At 42.0% G+C, this 19,638-nt stretch overlaps 1 long non-coding RNA gene across 1 annotated transcript in view; it reads right to left on the bottom strand.

The window, feature by feature from the left end:
• LOC139083983 (uncharacterized) overlaps positions 1-18,915 on the bottom strand; it is a 36,883-nt gene extending 17,968 nt beyond the window's left edge. Inside the window, exon 1 of the long non-coding RNA XR_011541214.1 lies at positions 18,749-18,915. This is a non-coding gene — a long non-coding RNA (uncharacterized lncRNA). The remainder of the gene's footprint in view (positions 1-18,748) is intronic.
• Between the last annotated feature and the right edge of the window lie 723 nt (positions 18,916-19,638).

Here is a 19,638-nt window from a genome sequence, read left to right as displayed (position 1 = left end):
GGTACTCTGCCAACAGGCACACGAAAAGATGTTCTACATCACCAATTGTTAGGGAAATACAAATCAAAATGACAATGAGATATCACCTCACACGCATCAGAATGGCTATAATTAACAAGACAAGAAATAACAAATGTTGGAGAGGATGTGAAGAAAAGGGAACCCTCATACTCTGCTGATGGGAATGCAAACTGGTGCAGCCACTATGGAAAACAGTATGGAGATTTCTCAAAAAATTAAAAATAGAAATACCATATGATCCAGCTATCCCAATACTATGCATTTATCCAAAGAACATGAAATCAACAATTCAAAGAGATTTATGCATCCCTATATTCATTGCAGTGTTATTCACAATAGGCAAGCTGTGGAAGCAACCCAAGTGCCCACCAACTGATGAATGGATAAAGAAGTTATGATATATATACACAACAGCTGTCCATAGATGTGTAGCTTCATTTCTGGGCTTTCAATTCTGTTCCATTGATCTGTGTGTCTGTTTTTGTGTCAGTACTATGCTGTTTTGATTACTACAGTTTTGTAATATATTTTGAAGTCAGGGATTGCGATGCCTCCAGCTTTGTTCTTTTTTCTCAGGATTGCTTTGGCTATTCAGGGTCTTTTGTTGTTCTATTTCTGTGAAGAATGTCATTGAGATTATGATTGGAATTGCATTGAATCTGTAGATTGCTTTAGGTAATATGGATATTTTAACTATGTTTATTCTTCCAATCCATGAGCATGTAATATCTTTCCATTTCTTTATGTCTTCTTTGATTTCTTTCAATAACATCTTATAGTTTTCAGTATTTAGGTCTTTCACCTCCTTGGTTAAATTTATTCCTAAGTATTTTATTCTTTTTGTTATGATTGTAAATGGGATTGTACTCTTGACTTTCTTTCTGCTAGTTTGTTATTAGTGTATAGAAGTGCAAGTGATTTTGTATGTTGGTTTTGTACCCTGCAACTTAATGTAGTTGTTAATTATTTCTAATAGTTTTCTGGTGGATTCTTTAGGGTTTTCTATGTAGGGAATCATGTCATCCACAAACAATGAGAATTTTACTTCTTCCTTTCCAATTAGACCATATGCTGAGAAATAAGGTAAACCTCAATAAATTTAAGATTAAAATCTTATCAAGCATCTTTTTAAAATTTTTCCTTCAGGAAGAGTAGCCCTGAGCTAACATCTGTGCCAGTATTCCTCTATTTTGCATGTGGGTCACTGCCACAGGATGGCTGACAAGTGGAGTAGCTCTATGCCCAGGATCCAAACTTGCAAACCAGGGCTACCCAAGCAGAGTGCATGGCACTTTAACTACTAGGCCCTGGGGCCGACGCCTCAAGCATCTTTTCTGACCACCATGCTATGAGACTAGAAATTAACTACAGGAAAAAAGCTGGGAAAGTCACAAATATGTAGAGACTAAACATGAGACTGAACAACTATTGGATCAATGAAGAAATCAAAGGAGAAATCAAAAATTACCTGGAGACAGGGGCTGGCCCAGTGGCCGAGTGGTTAAGTTTGCGCGCTCCACTGCAGGTGGCCCAGTGTTTTGTTGGTTCGAATCCTGGGCGCGGACATGGCACTGCTCATCAAACCACGCTGAGGCAGCGTCCCACATACCACAACTAGAAGGACCCACAACAAAGAATATACAACTGTACCCGGGGGGGGTTGGGGAGAAAAAGGAAAAAAATAAAATCTTTAAAAAAAAAATTACCTGGAGACAAATGAAAGTGAAAACACAACATACTAAAACCTATGGGATGCAGCAAAAATGGTACTAAGAGAGAAGTTTATAGCAATACAGTCTTACCTCAAGAAACAAGAAAAATCTCAAATAAACAAACTTACGCTATACCTAAAAGAACTAGAAAAAGAAGAGCAAACAAAGCCCAAAATCAGTAGAAGGAAGGAAATTATAAAAATCAGAGCAGAAATAAATGAAATAGACAAAGAAAACAATAGAAAGGATCAATGAAACTAAGAGCTGCTTCTTCGAGAAGACAAACAAAATTGACAAACCTTTAGCCAGACTCACTAAGAAAAAAAGAGAGAAGACTCAAATAAAATCAGAAATGAAAGAGGAGAAATTACAGTGGACACCACAGAAATACAAAGGATTATAAGAGAATAGTATGAAAAGCTATACACCAAGAAACGTGATAACCTAGAAGTGGGTAAATTCTTGGAATTATACAACTTCCCAAAACTGAATCAAGAATAAATAGAGAATCTGAATAGACCAATCACAAGCAAAGAGATTGAAACGGTAATCAAAAACCTCAAAAAGGGGGCCAGCCTGGTAGCATAGTGCTTAAGTTCGTGTACTCCACCTTGGTGGCCCAAAGTTTGTGGGTTCTGATACCAGGTGCACCCCTGCACACTGCTCATCAGGCCATGCTTGGGTGGCATCCCACATACAAAATGGAGGGATATTGAACAGCAGCACAGATGTTAGCTCAGGGACAATCTTCCTCAAGAAAAAAGAGAAGATTGTCAACAGATGTTAGCTCAGGGCCAGTCTTCCTCACCAAAAATCAAAAACAAAACAAAACAAAACCCTCAAAAACAAAAGTCCAGGACCAGATAGCTTCTCTGGTGGATTCTACCAAACATTCAAAGAAGATTTAATTTCTATCCTTCTCAAACTATTGCCCAAAATTGAAGAGGATGGGATGCTTCTTAACTCATTTTATGAGGTCAACATTACCCCGATACCAAACCAGACAAGGACAACACAAAAAAAAGAAAATTACAGGCCAATATCTCTGATGAACATAGATGCAAAAACCCTCAACAAAATATTAGCAAATTGAATACAACAATACATTAAAAGTACCATAAGGTATGATCAAGTGGGATTTATTCCAGGGATGCAGGGATGGTTCAACATCCACAAATCAATCCATGTTATACCCCATATTAACAAAATGAGGAATAAAAATCACACAATCATCTCAATATATGCAGAGAAAACATTTGACAAGATCCAACATCCATTGATGATAAAACCTCTCAATAAAATGGGTATAAAAGTAAAGTATCTCAACATAAGAAAGGCCGTATATGACAAACTCACAGCCAACATCATACTTGTGAAAACCTGAAAGCTATTCCTCTTAGAAGAGGAACGAGACAAGAGTGAAAAATAGTACAGGAAGTTTTAGCCAGAGCAATTAGGCAAGAAAAAGAAACAAGAGGGATCTGGTGGCATAGCTTTCAGCACCACAGCAACATGCAACCCCCACAGTATGACAACTGACAGATGGGTGGTGAGATTCCCTAACCAGGAAACAAACCCAGGCTGCAGTGATGAGAGTGCCAAATCTTAACCTCTAGACCACCAGAGCTGGCTAAACCTTACATTAGGGTTATAAAACAGCCAAGATCAAAAAGCGTTTAAAGGGCAAAACCAGGAGGCAAGTGTACATCCCTAGGGAGGGAACATGAAATTCCATGATCACCAAAGCCACCTCCGGAGCCAGAATGAGAAACCTCCTTTCAGGGAGATGCTGATATGCTTGCCAGAACAATCTCCTTTAGCTGGGATCTGAGCATCACATCCTCCCACATCCTAGCCAAGCAAAGAGCCTGGCACTAGCTGCTGAGTCACTAACTTGATAAGGCACCAAGAACAGAGACTGCAGTGTCTGTCCCTTCCTATGTCTCTGCTGAGACCATATTGCCTTTGGGAATAGACCTTTGGGACAAGTGGCCCCATCTTTGCTCAGCACATCTAGTCTTTGCTTAGATTTCTGAGGTCCCCAGGAGGGTGGGACCGGGAAGCATGGACAGGCATATGCAACAAGCCACAGTCCACATTAGCATGCTTGAACATGGAGGCCTTTTTTCCCTGAGCCAAGCAGCCATCGATTCTTCAGCAGACAACACCACCAGAACATGTGGCAGTGTAATATATGAAAAAGAGGAATGACCTAAGGTGGGGCGTAGGGGTCCAGGATCCTGACCTCTCATTTCTACTGTGCTTTGGCCTCCCTGTGTGGTCTTTGCCAGTCCTTACTAGGCCTTACCTCTCCTTTCTGTAAAGTGAGAGGATTGGCACCATATGGTCTTAAAACTCTCGTCTAGTTCATATTCTGTAGGGATGGTGGCAGAATATGTTGTAAATTGCAGTTTCTGGGATCTTTGCCCATCTCACATGTCTTTGGACACTTCAGCTACTATCATCATGACCTGCTGATCTCTTATCTCCATCACAGGATCTGGGGCCTGTCTGGCCATCAGCTATTTTTATGCTAGCCTCTCATCTTGCTAATCTGAGAGAAAAGAGGATGCTGTCTAATCCTGAAGATATATTATAACAGAGGGAGCCATCACAGGGCCCCTCAAAGACCCACCATGAGACAGTAGAGCGGACTCTGAAGCTAGAAAGATGAAAGTCAAAGAAAGGACAAACTCCCCACAGGAACTGCAGAGTTCTCTTCCTTATGAAACTCTGAGGAGGAAACCATTCAAAACCCGGAATTATACTGAAAACTTACTTTGTATGGGAATGGCCTCTGACTTTCTTTGATTCTTTAAAGGCTTTGATCTTCAGCCATTGTCTCATTCCTAGGGAAGGTGGAAGTCTCCCCAGGTCCCCTACAGTCTGTTCTCCTTGTCACTAAGGGCTGATTGCCACCCCCCTCCTTGGGGAACTAGAGAGACAGGGGCAGTGAGAGTCTTAGCCATGAATGTTTCTGGGCCTCAAGGTGGGGACAGATAAGGATGGCGGAATTTGGAAAGTAATTAAGGTTAGATTAGGTCCTGAAGGTGGGATCTTCATGATGGAATTAGTGGTTTTATAAGAGGAAGAGAAAGAGATCTCTCTCTCCCGCTGAGAGCAAGCCATGAAAAAGGTGATATGAGGACATAAGGAGATGGCAGCCATCTTGCAACCCAAGGAGAGAGCTCCTACCAAGAACCAAATCTGCTAAGACTTTGATCCTTGGACTTTCCTGCTTCCAAAACTGTGAGAAAATAAATTTATGTTGTTTAAGCCACTTAGTCTATGGTATTTTGTTATGACAGTCCAAGAGACAAAGAGGATGTATTAAAAAAGAAAGAAAGAGTTTTTTATTCATCCGTTTTCCCCATCATCTACATAGTGGTCTGACGTTAAGCAAAGCCTCAATATATCTTTGCTGATTGACTGATTGAGAACCTAAGACCACATGGTCTTCTTTCCTGATCAAAATCAAGTAAGCTGTTAGACTGCTCTCAGAGTTGCTCAGAAAGGAGACCAGAAATGTTTGCCTGAGAATGGGGACAACCCAACTCAGCATCCCTATGTGGCCTGGCTTGTGACTAATTTCTGCCTCTATATCGTCCCAACTTATGTCAACGTCTTCCTCATGTCAAATGAGTAGGGGAAAGGGGCTGCTGCCATGAGGGGTCTCACTGAGTAGGAGTAGGGAAAAAAGGTATGGGTGGGAGATTTGGGGGTCTCCTTTACTTGAAGTCACTGCAAAAGTCAAAAGCCCCCACTCATCTCAGAGTGAGCAGTCAAAAAGAGTATCATCACGTCTGGCATTTTGGATACATATATGGACCCGACTGGGTCCAGCACTTGGTCTAGCCTGAGTCTGGCAAGTATTTAAAAGATTGATAATATCTAGAAAGAAAATTTAGCAATTTCTTTCAAAGTTTAAAATGTACGTACATATCCATTGATCTAACAATTACACTCCTAGGATGGTGTCATGATGACATACCTAAGCATACAATATCATTTCAGCATTTCCAATAATAATGAAAAGGTGGAAAAAAACCCCAAGTGCTCATTGATAGAGAATTGGCTAAATAATATCCTACCATCTTCTGGCTTCCACTGTTGCTGTTGAGAAATCAGTTGTCAGTTCAATTGGTGTTTATTTGCAAATAATCTGTCTTTTCTCTCTAGTTGCTTCATCCACCAAGCTTCTTAACTTTTATATATTTTCTATTTGTTTGTTACACTACCGAATCTAGGGAATTTCGTTAAATCTGTCTTCCAGAGAACTAATTCTGTCTTTACCTTTATTACTCTATTTTACCCCTCTGTTGATTTTTAAAATTTTAATTGCTGCACTTTTTGCTTCTAAAATTTGTATATTGAACCTGTACTCCCAATGGGACTGTATTTGGAGAGATGGTCTGTTAGCTCAAGGTCAATCTCCCTCAGCAAAAGGAGGAGGATTGGTGGCAGCTCAGGGCTAATCTTCCTCAAAAAAAACAAAAAAAACACCGGATGTGTTTGTTTTGAAAACAATAATTATTGTATCTTCATTCTTTGTGGGTCTGATTCTTCAGTTTCTTATTTCTGTTGACTCTTACTTACGATGATTTCTTCCACATGTATTTGTGATTTTTTTAAAAAATTTTTAGTTTGGTTCATTTGTAGTTAATCAATGGAAATTTTTATTGGCCTGGGTTTAAATTTCCAAGAGATAATTTACATTTACTTCTATTTGCTATCTGGGACCACAACCAGTTCAGAATAAGTTTAAACTGAATTCTCTATTTCATTAAGGGACATTTTTTCTGTTTATTTGGCTTGGCCACTCTTTTTAAGTCTGCTGAGCTTCCTCAAATATTGGTTGATTTTTTTTGCTGTTGAGATATATATATACTAACCAACATTAATCAGTGTTGGATACTAATGTGTTGTCCTCCAATGAGTTTGTAAGTCATAATTTGTTTGATTTGGAGGTGGAAGGCTTCTCTAAGTATAAAGGGAACTGTGTACTTCCGGGTATGAGGAGTGGGCAGGCACAGACTCACAGGTAGATTTTCCAACAGAGTGCTCCAATGTGCCTCATAACATTACAATTCAAGTAAAACATTGTCCTTGAAATTTGGAAAGTTTGAAGTTTCAAATTGTATATCTTTCATCTTTTTCTTAGAGGCACAGACACCTTCCCAGACTGAGGTCCTTTTCATGATTCATAAAGGGAAATAGCTTGCCAAGTGTGCCCTCTGTATCTGATTTATAAAACATGATATATATCAAAATTCTCTCTACATTAAAGTTATTCAATTTACTCTAATGGCCTAGATATTAGAGTTATGTCTATTCATAGCAGACAACATCTGTAAGTCATTAACTGGAACGATAGTGCTGTTAATTTTCATCATTAAAAGCTTGGACTTAGGGAGAAAGGTTTCTGAATTTTGCAAGTCTATCCTAAAATAGCTATCTCTCATACTAGAAAATTATAAACTTAGAAAATTATAAAGATACATAAAATTTCTCTTGTAAGAAAAAAAGGAGAGAGCCAGCCCAATGGCCTAGCAGTTAAAGTTTGGCACGTTCCACTTTGGCAGCCCAGGTTCAGTTCCAGAGAGCAGAACCACACCACTCATCTGTCAGTAGCCATGCAGTGGTGGCTGCTCACATAGAAGAACCAGAAGAACTTACAACTATATACAACTATGTACTGGAGCTTTGGGAATGGAGGAAGAATCAAATAAAAAAATGGAGGAACATATGCAACAGATGTTAGCTCAGGGTGAATCTTCCCCTGCAAAAAAAAGAAACCAAGAAAGAAAGGGAGAGGACTGAGTCAATCATGAGTGATAATCCAAAATGGCTTCATCCTAGTCAGACTCCACCCTATGATCTCTTTTCCCTATTCCTATCACTCTTTATTGATCTCAAGGATACTTGGATGAAAAGCAAAATTTCTTGTGTAAACCCACTTATAAGTAATACAATACTAAGCGCTACCAAGCTGTAGTTACTTTAGAATGCTAGACTAGGATAAAGTGAGTTTGGTTAAAGGATGGTCTTCAGTCTCTGCCCAAGGGCATTTCCTTTCCCCTAACCTGAAGAATAAACTAGCATTTGCCCTACAGTGCTGATTTATGGCCTACTTCTGGGACTATGTTGACTCATGAGAGCTTGTGGCCAAGCCTCGCTGAGCACCCCTTGTCGGGAGCTCCCCCTAACAGAGTGCAGGATCCTCTTTATCATATTTCCTGCCTCCGTCTCCATTCCTTGAACTCTCTCTCTGTAGCATGGTCGTGATATCCTCGTTCTGGAATGAAATATCAAATTGTTGTGTCTTTATAGAGATGTAGTATCTCTTTGAGATAACTTACAAATGCGATGCAATAGGGTTTTTCTATTATAATAAATGGAGGGGTTCTAAAGTTCACTTTAAAAATAAGTGGTCAAGAGACCTAAAAATAAGAACTCTGGGGTATAGATCAACTCTAATAACTACTAGAACATATTTTTAAAAAAACAATAATTGTTAAAATACTGTGGTTCTGGTATAGATAGAAATATGTATCTGATGAACTGAATGAAATGTCAAGAAGTAAACTCAGTTATTAGATAGGTAGGTAAATAGATTGATTGATTGATAGATAGATAGATAGACAGATTAAAGATAGAGTTAATTAGTGCTATGAGGTGGGGACAGGGTTAACTCATCCATTAGACACAATAGGCACAGTTTAGGGGCCCACAAAAATGTTTTAATTTTAAGGTGTCTTAAAGTAAGAAAAAAGTACGTAATAATAATGATCATATAATAATGAATCTAGCCTAGACTATATTTACCTTTATAACAAAGTAGTTATAAAATGTAATTTTTAATATTTTTCAATGGTGGAAGGAGCCCATGAAGGCAAAAGTGTGTAGGGCCCGAGAAAATCACACTGTGGTCCCGGCCAGGAGAGCTCCAGCAGTTCTCTATTCATAATCGCCCTCAACCTCACCTCCATCATAAAGCTACCCAACAGCATGCAGGTCAGTAAAAACAATGTGCTTGCTGCAGAGATGCAGCTTCAAGACAAGGAGTCTGCCCTCTCTTTTCACACGATTGCTCCCTAAGTCTCTCACATATAGACTCTAAGCTGCCATGGATCACCAGTTTGAGAAAATATCAAGTTATGTCCAAAATTGATATTTAAAAATTACAAATTTATTAAATAACTTAAGGATCATAAACTGCACAAAATAGAATTGAGAGTTTTTATATGTTTATTTAGATGATAATGTTTGAACTCTGAATCTTCGAAAGAATTTATAAAGGAAAAAATCAGTACATCATTTCTGTACAAGACCAACTGATCACAGTGAAAACGAAAAGAGCAGGAAAGCATTTGTCTCAAATGTTAGAGAAATGGATTATGTATAACATACTAGAAGTTTATTCTAATATATATAAATATTACAAAAGCCCGCTTAATGGCAAATGACATAAACAGAACGAAATGTATATAGTAAGCAAACAGGATAATGTTCAGCCTGTAACAAAATTCAAATTAGAACGACAAAGTAGGTTTTCACATCTATTAACTTGGCAAGGAAGATGTAATAATAATACTCGCGCCATTGTTCACAGCGAAATTGATGAATACGCTCTGACAGTGGATATAAAAGAGGAACGCGGCAGTATGCATTGAGAACCAGAAAATGTTCACACCCTTTGACCCAGTAATTTGATTCGTTGTAATTTAGACTGAGGAGATAATTCAAAAGGAGGACAAACCCCTGTGGATGAGGCTCTTCATTGTAGCATTCTCTAAAGTAGCAGAAATTGAAAACAACCTAAATGTCCAACAGTAGGGACAGAGAAAAGAGAGAAGTAAATTGCAGTACATTAACTGGATGGAATATTCTGCAGCTCTCACAATAATAATTATGAGGAAAATGAGACAGTGTAAGGAGCTGTTCAAAACACCATTTTGTAAAAGAAAATATCCAATTATGTAGATGCTTTGATTACGACTATGTAAAATATACCAGTATGTAGACAAGGACTATGAGGGAGGAGAGAACAATAGACTGTGTTAGCTCCTACTCCTTCCCTTCAAAACATGAAGTTGGTGAAGTTTCTCATCCGCGTCAACACATCCCTCTACCTGCATCGCTCCCCCTCCTTTACTTTTCATAGCTCCTTCTGACTCATTTATTAAATGAATTTGTGCTGCTCCAGGGCACCCACGTCACTTAGAAAGAAAGTCAAGAGATAAATGTATTCATTAATATCAGAGTCTTTATTTAGCATTCAGCACTGGGATACAATAATGATTAAGACCTGTACCCTCTGTTCACTGAGCTCAGTTTACACACAGATGGATAAGGAGATATCTGCAATACGGTACAGAAGCTCATAAAGTGAAAGGACAAAAAGGAAGACAAGTGGGGACCAGAATCCTTAAGAACCACATATTTTATCTCTTTAAAGGAATTTTCCATTTAAAAGATGCTCAAGGCATTTACTTCTTTAGTTACTCCACTTTCTTTCACATTACGTATTTCCCTTTCTGGCTCCTCCACCAAAGACGTAAAAATGCTCAAGTCTTTCCTCCACGGCAAAAATTGAGTTTTTGACTCCATACTTCTCTCTCATCGTCTGTTCTATAATTCTCCTTCCTTTTTAAGTCACAATTCTGTACTTGTTTCTAATTCCATACTGACTAGTCACTGCTTAGCCCACTGCTCTTCAAGTTAGTTCTGATAACTAGAACTACAAGAAACGTTGAGGGTACACAGGAAGATGTCATGCTCACTCAATCCAGGTGAGAAGATACAAATTGCAAAGGAAAGGATGTACTCAGTGTGTTCCAGAATGGAGAGCAAGCCAGTATGTCTGGAGCATGGTGAATACGTTGGGGAATGGCAGGAATTGAGCCTGAAGAGGTAGGCAGGAGTCCCAACACATGGGTCTGTAGCTCTGAGCAGAGTTTGCAGTTTATTCTAAGTACAATGGGAGGCCATGGGGTGGCAGCCAGGGGAGCGGGGGCTTCAGTGGGAGAGGGACATAATGTAATTGATGTTTTTAAAGGATCACTGTTTGAAGAGTGGAGAATGGATTAACGGGTCCAAGAATGGAAGCAGGCTATTGCTATAATCCTTGTGAGAGACATTGATGGCTTAGGTTAAGGCAATAGCAATGGAGATGAGAAAAATAGATAAATATGAGATATATTTTAGAAGTAGAGCTATCAGTAGAGCTTGCTGTTGAATTGCAAGGATTGGGGCTAAAGAAAAAAGAGGGATCCTAGAAGACTCCTCGATGTTTTGCTAAGTGAATGCTTGTGCCACTTACTGAAATGTACAATACTGGGTTAGAAATGTTTTTGATGAGGGGTCTTCTTAGGCTCTACTAAAATCACATGACTGCCATTAGACATACTTGGCACAGGTCTTCTTAGAAGGATACAAAAGAAAAATCCCAGTTGTTCAGCAGGGCATGTCATGAGTTCCTCTTCTGCTAGGGTCCTTGAAGCAGTCCAGTTGTCCAGGATCCACCATTTGCCAAGTGACAGCCCAGATGCAAGGGTTCCAGATCTACAGCAGTCAGGCTCAGGGGCTTCCCTGGCTTAATAGCTTCTTTGCCTAAAGGAGCCAATATCTGTGTCACAACTCCAAGGACTTGCTTCCAGTTTCCCAGGAACACTGATGGCAATTACAAGAATCGCCACACTCAGGGAAGCCCCAAAGCACGCTTTCCCACCAGGTAGTTATGGTTTCTTTATACTTTCTCCCACTCTAGGCTTAGATTTCCAAACAGGAGTCATTTTTACTACAAGCAATGCTGCCTAGTAACATAGTTGACATTCTTCCCCTCTTCAGGTTATTAGAATAGAACTAGACTTTGAAGGTCAGCTTCTTATGCAGAAAGGAAAAGATTCCAGGTTCTTATGCAGAAAGGAAAAGAGTTTTCTTAACTACTTACCCACAGGAGTAGAAAGCAAGATTTCTGGTTTTGCCATGCCAAGTGTTTAGAGGAGATATGAAATAAGCAATTTAATATACAAGTCTGGAGCTGAATAGGTAACTGAATTTAAATGAAATCAGCATATTTACAGCCCTGGCAGCAGAGAGGCTCACCCAGAGAAAGAGGGCAGAAAGGAACAGATGGCCTGGGGTGGAGCTCTGGGGCTCTTTAAAATTTCAAGGTCTAGAAAAAAAAGAGGAGCCAGGAGAGAAAATTAAGAAAAAGTAGCCAGTGAGGTGGGAGGAAAATGAGGTGAAAATGGAGTCATAAAAGGCAAGATAAGAAGTTTGAATAAAGAGGGAACACTCAGCTATGTCAAAAATACTAGAGCTATCAACTAAGATGAGACCAGAAGTATAACCCCCAGATTTGGCAACAAGGAGACCATTAGTGACCTTTGCAAGGGCTGTCTCACTGGCCTGATTGGAGTGGACTGAAGAGAGAATGGAAGGTGAGGAAGTGGAAAAAGTGACCATGAACAACAAAGCAGCAGGAGTAAGGGGAGAAGTCAACAAGGGTTTGAAGAGAGTGGGTACTGGGCATGTTTGTGTGCTGATGGGAATGATTCAGTGTAAAGGGGGAAATGGATGCAAGAGAAAAAGTCAAGAGAGTGAGAGAGGATGCACCCAGAGCCTAGAGGGGTTGGCTTCTAAAAGAAGTTGGGGCACATCCTTGTAACAAGTGTGAAAACAACTGGGGTGAGTATTCCAGAGCATCTACCCAGTTCCCGAGGCAGAATCCTGGGGCACTTCTACACTTTTTGTCATTTAACCCCACAGCCAATCAGTGCTATTGAATTCTAAAACCAGACAGAAGTTCCATGAGGTCAGGAGCTATGTCTTATTTCACTCTGTATTTCCAGCACTAGGATTGTGGCTGGCATAGTTGAGCTCTCCAACAAGAAACGCAAAGGAACAGAGCCCTAATGGTGGGTCACATCAGGGAAGGGTGAGAGATATTGGGGAGCAATTGGTCTGCCTGATATCTTCTAAATCGTATTTCCTTGGGTACCTGTCCATCACACTTTCCCTCAGTGACCTGAGGAAAACATGTCCTTGCGTTACACCTGCTCCCAGGAAAATCCCCCTTTACATTTTCCTTCTCGAGATCATGTCAGAGCCTTGTCAAGAAGCCAACTGCTCCTCTCTAGCTCCAAGAAGCAGTGCCTTGGGCCAGCTGCTGACACTCTGGGGACTTGTTCTCTAAAGGACCTTTTTCATCCTTGATTAATAAATTGTAGGAACGTTGTTTCTCATTCACTACAGTCTCCCTGAGAGCTCCTGGCTGCAGAGATGGGGAAGAGGAGTGGGCCTGTGGCCAGTGCCACTCAGAGACCCCTGGAGAAGAACGAATCCAGGCACCACAGGCCTCAAGCTGGGTCACCTGGACATTTCCCCTGTGAGTGACTGAGGGAGGGTCGCGTCAATGTGGTCTGACTTTTGTTTGTAAAGCCCCAAACCAACAAGACATAAATTGGTTTATAGCTTCAATATTAGAGGAAGAGATTTAATAAATTCCAATGAGGAAAAACGTGTTGCCATTTTAAAATATCTCTGTGGAAACCTTTTCATTTGAAATTAGTTCGGCTCAAACAGACATGTCAGGATAATAAGGAGGAAGCCTTACACCAGAAAAGATAGCCCTTGGGTTCAGTGACCCAGGTAAGCCCCCTTGGGACTGAAGCTCGTTGGGGTTCCTGCAGGCCAAGTTTTTTTGTAGAATTAATGAGACAATCTCTGTGAAGGAGCTCTACAAATTATAAAGAGCTATGCAAATCATACTGAACGCTTTGGCTAATAGCTAAGACCAGATAGTTAACGCGGAAAAAAAAGAGAGAGACTGAGCCACATCTGTGTCCCAGTGAGAAAAGAAGCAAAGAGAAACCAGGCTCAAGAGTGTGAAGCAGGTGAAGGAAGGAACAGGAATGTCTGGGGACACAGGGGAGTCATAGGCAGGGCACAGACTGGGCTGGCAGGAGAGACAGGTGCTCTCAGAGCATTAGGGTGGCAAGAACTCTTGAGCTGGTCTAGTTCCAATGCCCCATTTCACAAGTGAGAAGATGGAGATCCAGAGACTGACATTGACCTGCATAGGGTCACATAGTCTGTTAGTGGCAAATGATAAGACACAGAAGGACATTTTCCTGAGCTCAGCCTGTACTTGGATAGGTAGACAGACACCCAAAGCTTGCCTCCTTAGCTGGATTCAGCTGGACTCTCCTCTGTCCTGAGGCTTCTGGCTTGCTACAACTTTCCTGTCTAAAATCACATGGTTTTCAGTTCTAGTACCTGCCCCACTAAGGGATGCTGCAATTTCTGGAGGGGATGGAATGCAGAAGAGAGAAGATGCTAGTGCTGTCAAGGCTGTGAACGTAGTATGAAGGCCTTAGGCACTGGCAGCAAAGATAGCAGCCTTGCACATAGCCCCAGTTAAGTCTGCAAGGCAGCCCTTCCTCCACGCCATCCAACCTAGGAAGCCAAGATACTATTAATTCCTCAGTAGCCATTTCAGGAAGTATCCAGTGGTTTACGAGCTCCTCCTAAAGCTGGCTTGATAGGACCTTCAAGACAACGAAGTCCCTCTGCTGTCAAGCACTGTCCTGGAGAGAATGAGGGACCAGAGGGTAGGAGCTTCATTACAGGGGAGTCTGGCCATCCTGGACCAGGTTGAGAGACCTTCTTGCTATGCTTCTGCTGAGACAGGTGCTGCTCTGCAGGTTGGAGCAGAATCTGTTGCCCTGGCTGATGTGCAAAGGATGTACCATGAGCCTCCATAAGCTCTAACTTCTGACCTTCGTAGCTGGGGCCACTGGGCTCTTGTGGAGGCTCACTCTCATGACTGCCTTGGGAACCAGTCTCAGCCTAATTGCTAGTCTCAGCCTAGAAAAAGCTTGCCCAGAATCCATTTTTTTTTTCCTTTACTTCTCTTCCCTTCCCTTTCTCATCAGTCCCACCTGGCCTGAGGAGCCCTCGCCATGGCTGACCCCTGATCCCCATGGGATTCCTGATCCCAAACCTCTCTGCTACTAAATGTATTCAGAACTGGCCTCTGCAGCTGCTGATGGGATATTCTGACTAGATTGTAATGTAGCCCCTTGGGGAAGAGGGTAGAGCGTAGAAGGCTTTGAAAATCTATTTTTCGTCCATTTTTATCACCCCTCCTCCATCACTTAGGCAATCTCCTCCAAAGTTCCACACCTTAAGCCACATCTCTACTCTTTCTTCTCTCCCCACTAGACTGTTTGAACAGCATCTTCATGAACCCTGATCCTCAGGGCAATAATAAGAAATAAGTAGATTGGGCGACAATGCCCATTTTAAAGTTGAGGAAATGAGATTTGACCAAGGCCGCATGACTAGTAAGGGAAATAAGAGTAGTAAATAGGAATATTAATTGGCCTGGGAACTCAAGAGATAAAAGTATGGCCCTTCTTTGTCAATAATCCAGGTAGGTAACTTTTCCCTTTTGCTTCACCCGAAAAGCTGTGTTCTGTAGGGGCACTTCCAACTCTCCACTATAAAATAATAAAGACTCTCATTCCTTTTGAGCATCCTCACCTGGGGATCTTCCTAAGGACACAAGCCAAACCAATTTAATCAGAAGGTGGAGAAGAAAGTGGAACCTAGGTATCAGCATTTTTTGATGTCCTACGAGATTCCAATGAGCATCCTAGGTTGAGAACCAATGTATTAGAAGACTCTGAGGGACGGAGACTGCCTTGCCCCGGCCTTCCTTCCTTGTCCTCCATCACCTACCCCTCAGGTGCCTCCTCCCTATCCTGGGGTTCCTGCTGAAACTACAGGCCATTCCCCTTAACTGCTTTCCACCATATTTACTGTCCCCCCAGTGACGGTCAAATGGATTCTGCAGATTAAACAATCCCAGCCATCTCTCTCTGCCCTGAGATTGCTATGTCAGACAACGGCAGAAACCCCCCTTGCTCCTTGTTCTAATTGAGCAATTTACTGTAAATAACCTACATTTCCTCCAAGAGCTCAGGTTCCTTAGCCAAATGGAGGTGAGTACAGGCTGCCTCTAATGGGATGCAGGAGCAGAAATGAGCTGTTCAAATAGACCAGTTGTTGCAGCAGCTACTGAATTAACACAGAAACACTTAAGGCCTCAAGTCCTTATTATAAACTAGCCACTCCTGGTCTAGGGTAGGTGCAGCCAAGAGCCCTGCAAAAATAAGTTTGCAGAGCTGGCGAGGAATTTTCAATTAGGAAGGGCCCCAGGGGAGGAGATAGGTGGGTTCCCTCTTCCCTGCTCACATCCTACATCTCTTTTCCTCTTCCCTTTCCCCCACCTCCGTTCCCCTAAAATTATCATCCCTGTTCTGCCCTATCCCCTAAAGGATTCCTCAGAGCCTTATTCCAACTCAGTTTAAGAGAGAAGTTCTCACTGTTCCAGACTTTTGTTCAGGTGTCCTCCAACAGTGTAAGGGAGGATCCAGAGATTAAGATGCCTGATATCAGCTGGCACTGGTACCTGCTGGGAACCAGGACTCTGAGAAGAGAGGAGTCATCCACCAGGGAACATTTTCCTTGTCCCTAAACCTTTCCATCTAGAGGGATGCTGCACAGTCACCTTGTTTATTTATCCATTATTAATCCACTTTTTTAATAGATAATTATTTTCACCTAAACAAGGTAAATCCCATGTTTCTTCTACAAGTTGTGTCCAGCCCAGCAGCAGAGATAAATATGTGTATATGGCAGGACACTCGCTGTAGCTTCAGCTCACATGCCTCAAAGATATCACCCTCCCCTTTTCAAGACGTTCTTGTGGTCATTGGAGACCATATCATTTGCAGTATGCTTGGAGGAGACTTCTGGGAGGAAAGAGAACTGAACCATGGCCGTCCCCCTGGTTGATATACAAACACATTGGATGGACTGGGGTTGTCCTGGTCAAGGCCAGAAGCAAGAAAAAGCCATGGCAATGAGAATGGTATGTGAGCATCCAGGAGTGGACTGGGCCCACAAAGACCTGGGCAGCAGGAAGAAATTTGCTTCTGGCATAGTGTGCTACTGGAAACAGGAAAATCCCAAACAAGCAGCGTATGCACATACAGAGGGGAACGAAGGAGGCTGTGTGAGAGTGTAACTGAGAGCTGTTGCAGGAGCACCTTAAGACTGAATCTCAGAGCAGACATCTCCCTTGCATTTAGGAACAAGATAGCAGTGGCTGCCCACTGCCTGGAATTATGAGTCATAACCAAGGCAGGCTCCCCAAGAGAAAGGAGCATACAGCCCCCCTAGGAAATATTACTCATGCTCAATCTTCAGGTTGAGAAAAACAGCCATGGTGACTCACTTTTAATCATGTTTACTAATGGGAATGCATCAGAATCATTAATTATATTGTCACAGAAAACAGAGTGAGAACCACAAGACTAAAAGATAAAAGTCCACCTAGCAAGGCATACATAGCCCCTCACAACCTAAGCTCAATCTACCTTTTGGCCTCCTCTCCAGCCTCTAGCCAGTTTTCCCCCAATGTCCATTCTGTCTAGGAGCTGTGTGATTTGTGCAAATTAGGCTCCCTTCCCCTAGCTGTAAAGGTGGGTGTGATAAATTTTTAAATCATCACAAGTTCTTAAAGATCTTCCCATCAAGAGGTAAGGACTTGCTCTGACCAATATAATATGACAGCAATTGTGTCACCCAGGTCTCAACTTTAGATGTCGAGACCTTACAGCCTCTGTCTCACCCTCACAGAATGCTATGCACGTCAGAACAAGTCCAAGCTGGCTTGCTGTAGAGGACACACAGAACGGAACTGAGGCAGCCCAGACAACTGGCGGACCTGTGACCAACACCAACCAGGACCAGCCAGGCCTGAGCTGACTTGCCAAGTGATTCTAAATGCATAAGTGAGCCCAGCCAACACCACACGGAAGAGAGTGAGCCATCCTAGCTGAGCCCTGCCCAAAGTCGTGACCCACAGAATCATGAGCCAACAAATTGTTGTGGTTTTGAGCCATCGCCGCAGGAACCTTCAGGCCTGAGCAGTGAAATGACTCCAGGAAGAAGGTGACTGTCCTTGTACTGTCGGATGGGAGGATGGATGGCCGGGTACTGCTGGGGTGCTGTCCACACTCTAACCCTCCCTGGGCCCACATGGGTAACAAATCCACAAGGGAAGGTGCCCACTCTGGTGTCTGGACAAAGAACAGAGAGTCCCAATAGCCAAAACCCCTAGAATTTGGGTTCATTTCTCTCTGTTTTTCTAGTGTCTCCCTGGGACACTGAGATCATCTGTCAGGAAATATAGATCCTGTTTATTTAGAATACTGTTCCCTCAGTTATAGTTGTGACTATTCTAGCATTTGACTTTGAAAGGCAATGACACTGTCCTTTTGGTGTATATACTACAATGTCATATACACCTGAATTCAGAGCATACAGCTTGGGTCCAAGTACTGTGTCTGCCCTCTACTAGCTATATGACCATCGAACAGCCACACTGCAAGTTCTCTCCCAACCTAAATGAAAGCTCTTGTTATTGGCAGCCCTGGGATCAGATCTGCATCTTACCTATATGAGCTTAGGAAATAACTCCAAATCCCTCTTCATGCTTAACAGAGCCCTCCAGCTACCTTGCCTGCTCTCCAGCCAACTGACTATCAGAACTGTTTTACATGGTAACCACGGGGCATAGCCCAACAGGCATCCAACAGGCAAACACTCATTCACCCAAAAATATTCATAATATCTGTTCCATAGAAGTGTTGTGAGGTTTAATGAGATAATGCATTTCAACAGCGTGGCAGCTAGGGCGTGCCAAACGCATGGTGGACGTTAGACTGGATTGTTGTTACTAATTCTTCACATCTACCCTCTAATAGATTTACATATCTAAGCCCTTTGCCATGTGATTTGTCAGTGCCTCCGTCTTGAAGTGGACTGCAAAGCTCAGTCTCACTAACACTGAACTTGACCCTATGACTTCCTTTGGCCAATGGAATGTGAGTGGATATATAGTATATGTCATGTCAGACCAAAGACTTTAAACGTACTTGAATGTTTTTTTCTGTCCTCCTGGAGTGTCCACCCTGTGCCGTGAGATGAGCATGTCCCAAGTGGTCATTTCTCCTTCAGCCTGGGTACAGGAATGGACACAGAGAATTTCCAACCCAAGCCAAAGTCTGGAGTTCAGCCTGGCTAAGCAAGCCCAGCTGGGATCACTTGAGTCAGAATTTACCTGCAGAGTCATCAGCAAGAAGGATGAATATTGTTGTAAGCCACTGTGAAATCTGTGGTTGGTTGTTATGCAGCACTGTTGCATCAATAGCTGACTAATAAAGTGATGATGATGATGATGATGATGATGATGATCTCTGCTCTAAGGAACATGTCAGCGTTTGGACTCTCCCTGCAGAGGGAGCTCAGAATATTACAGACCAGGGTGAAACTATCTAAACTCCCAGAACATTATATTTCATTTCACATATGGGAAAACTGATACTCAGGAATCTGAGATTGATCACCCAAAGGCTCACAGCTTATCCACTGACAGAACTGCAACCAGCATATGCCTCCATGGTAAGAGTGACCTCATGTTGCAGTTTGTCCAGGATGGTCCCAGTTGACACCTGTTGCCACCATGTGATGATTAACAGCTCCTCCTTGCCCTTTCAATACAGTTCTGATTTGGACAACAAGTCATATGATTGCCTTACTCACTGGCTAATATTCATAAAAGTTAGTTTGAAAGTTGTCAGTGAAGATGATTTCAGTTGTAAATAGAGAAAATCCAACTCAAACTGGTTTATATAGCAAAAGGGATTTATTAGCTCCTGAGTAAGGTGGGAACACCAAAGACTTCGTTTATTTTGACCTGTCTGATCCACATGTCACATTCCTCAAAGGCTGACTCCTCTTCATGGGACAAAGTGATTAGTTGAAA

Source organism: Equus przewalskii, chromosome 6 (assembly GCF_037783145.1).
Source record: "Equus przewalskii isolate Varuska chromosome 6, EquPr2, whole genome shotgun sequence".
NCBI classification, from domain to species: domain Eukaryota; kingdom Metazoa; phylum Chordata; class Mammalia; order Perissodactyla; family Equidae; genus Equus; species Equus przewalskii.
This window is presented reverse-complemented; position numbering and strand designations above follow the sequence as displayed.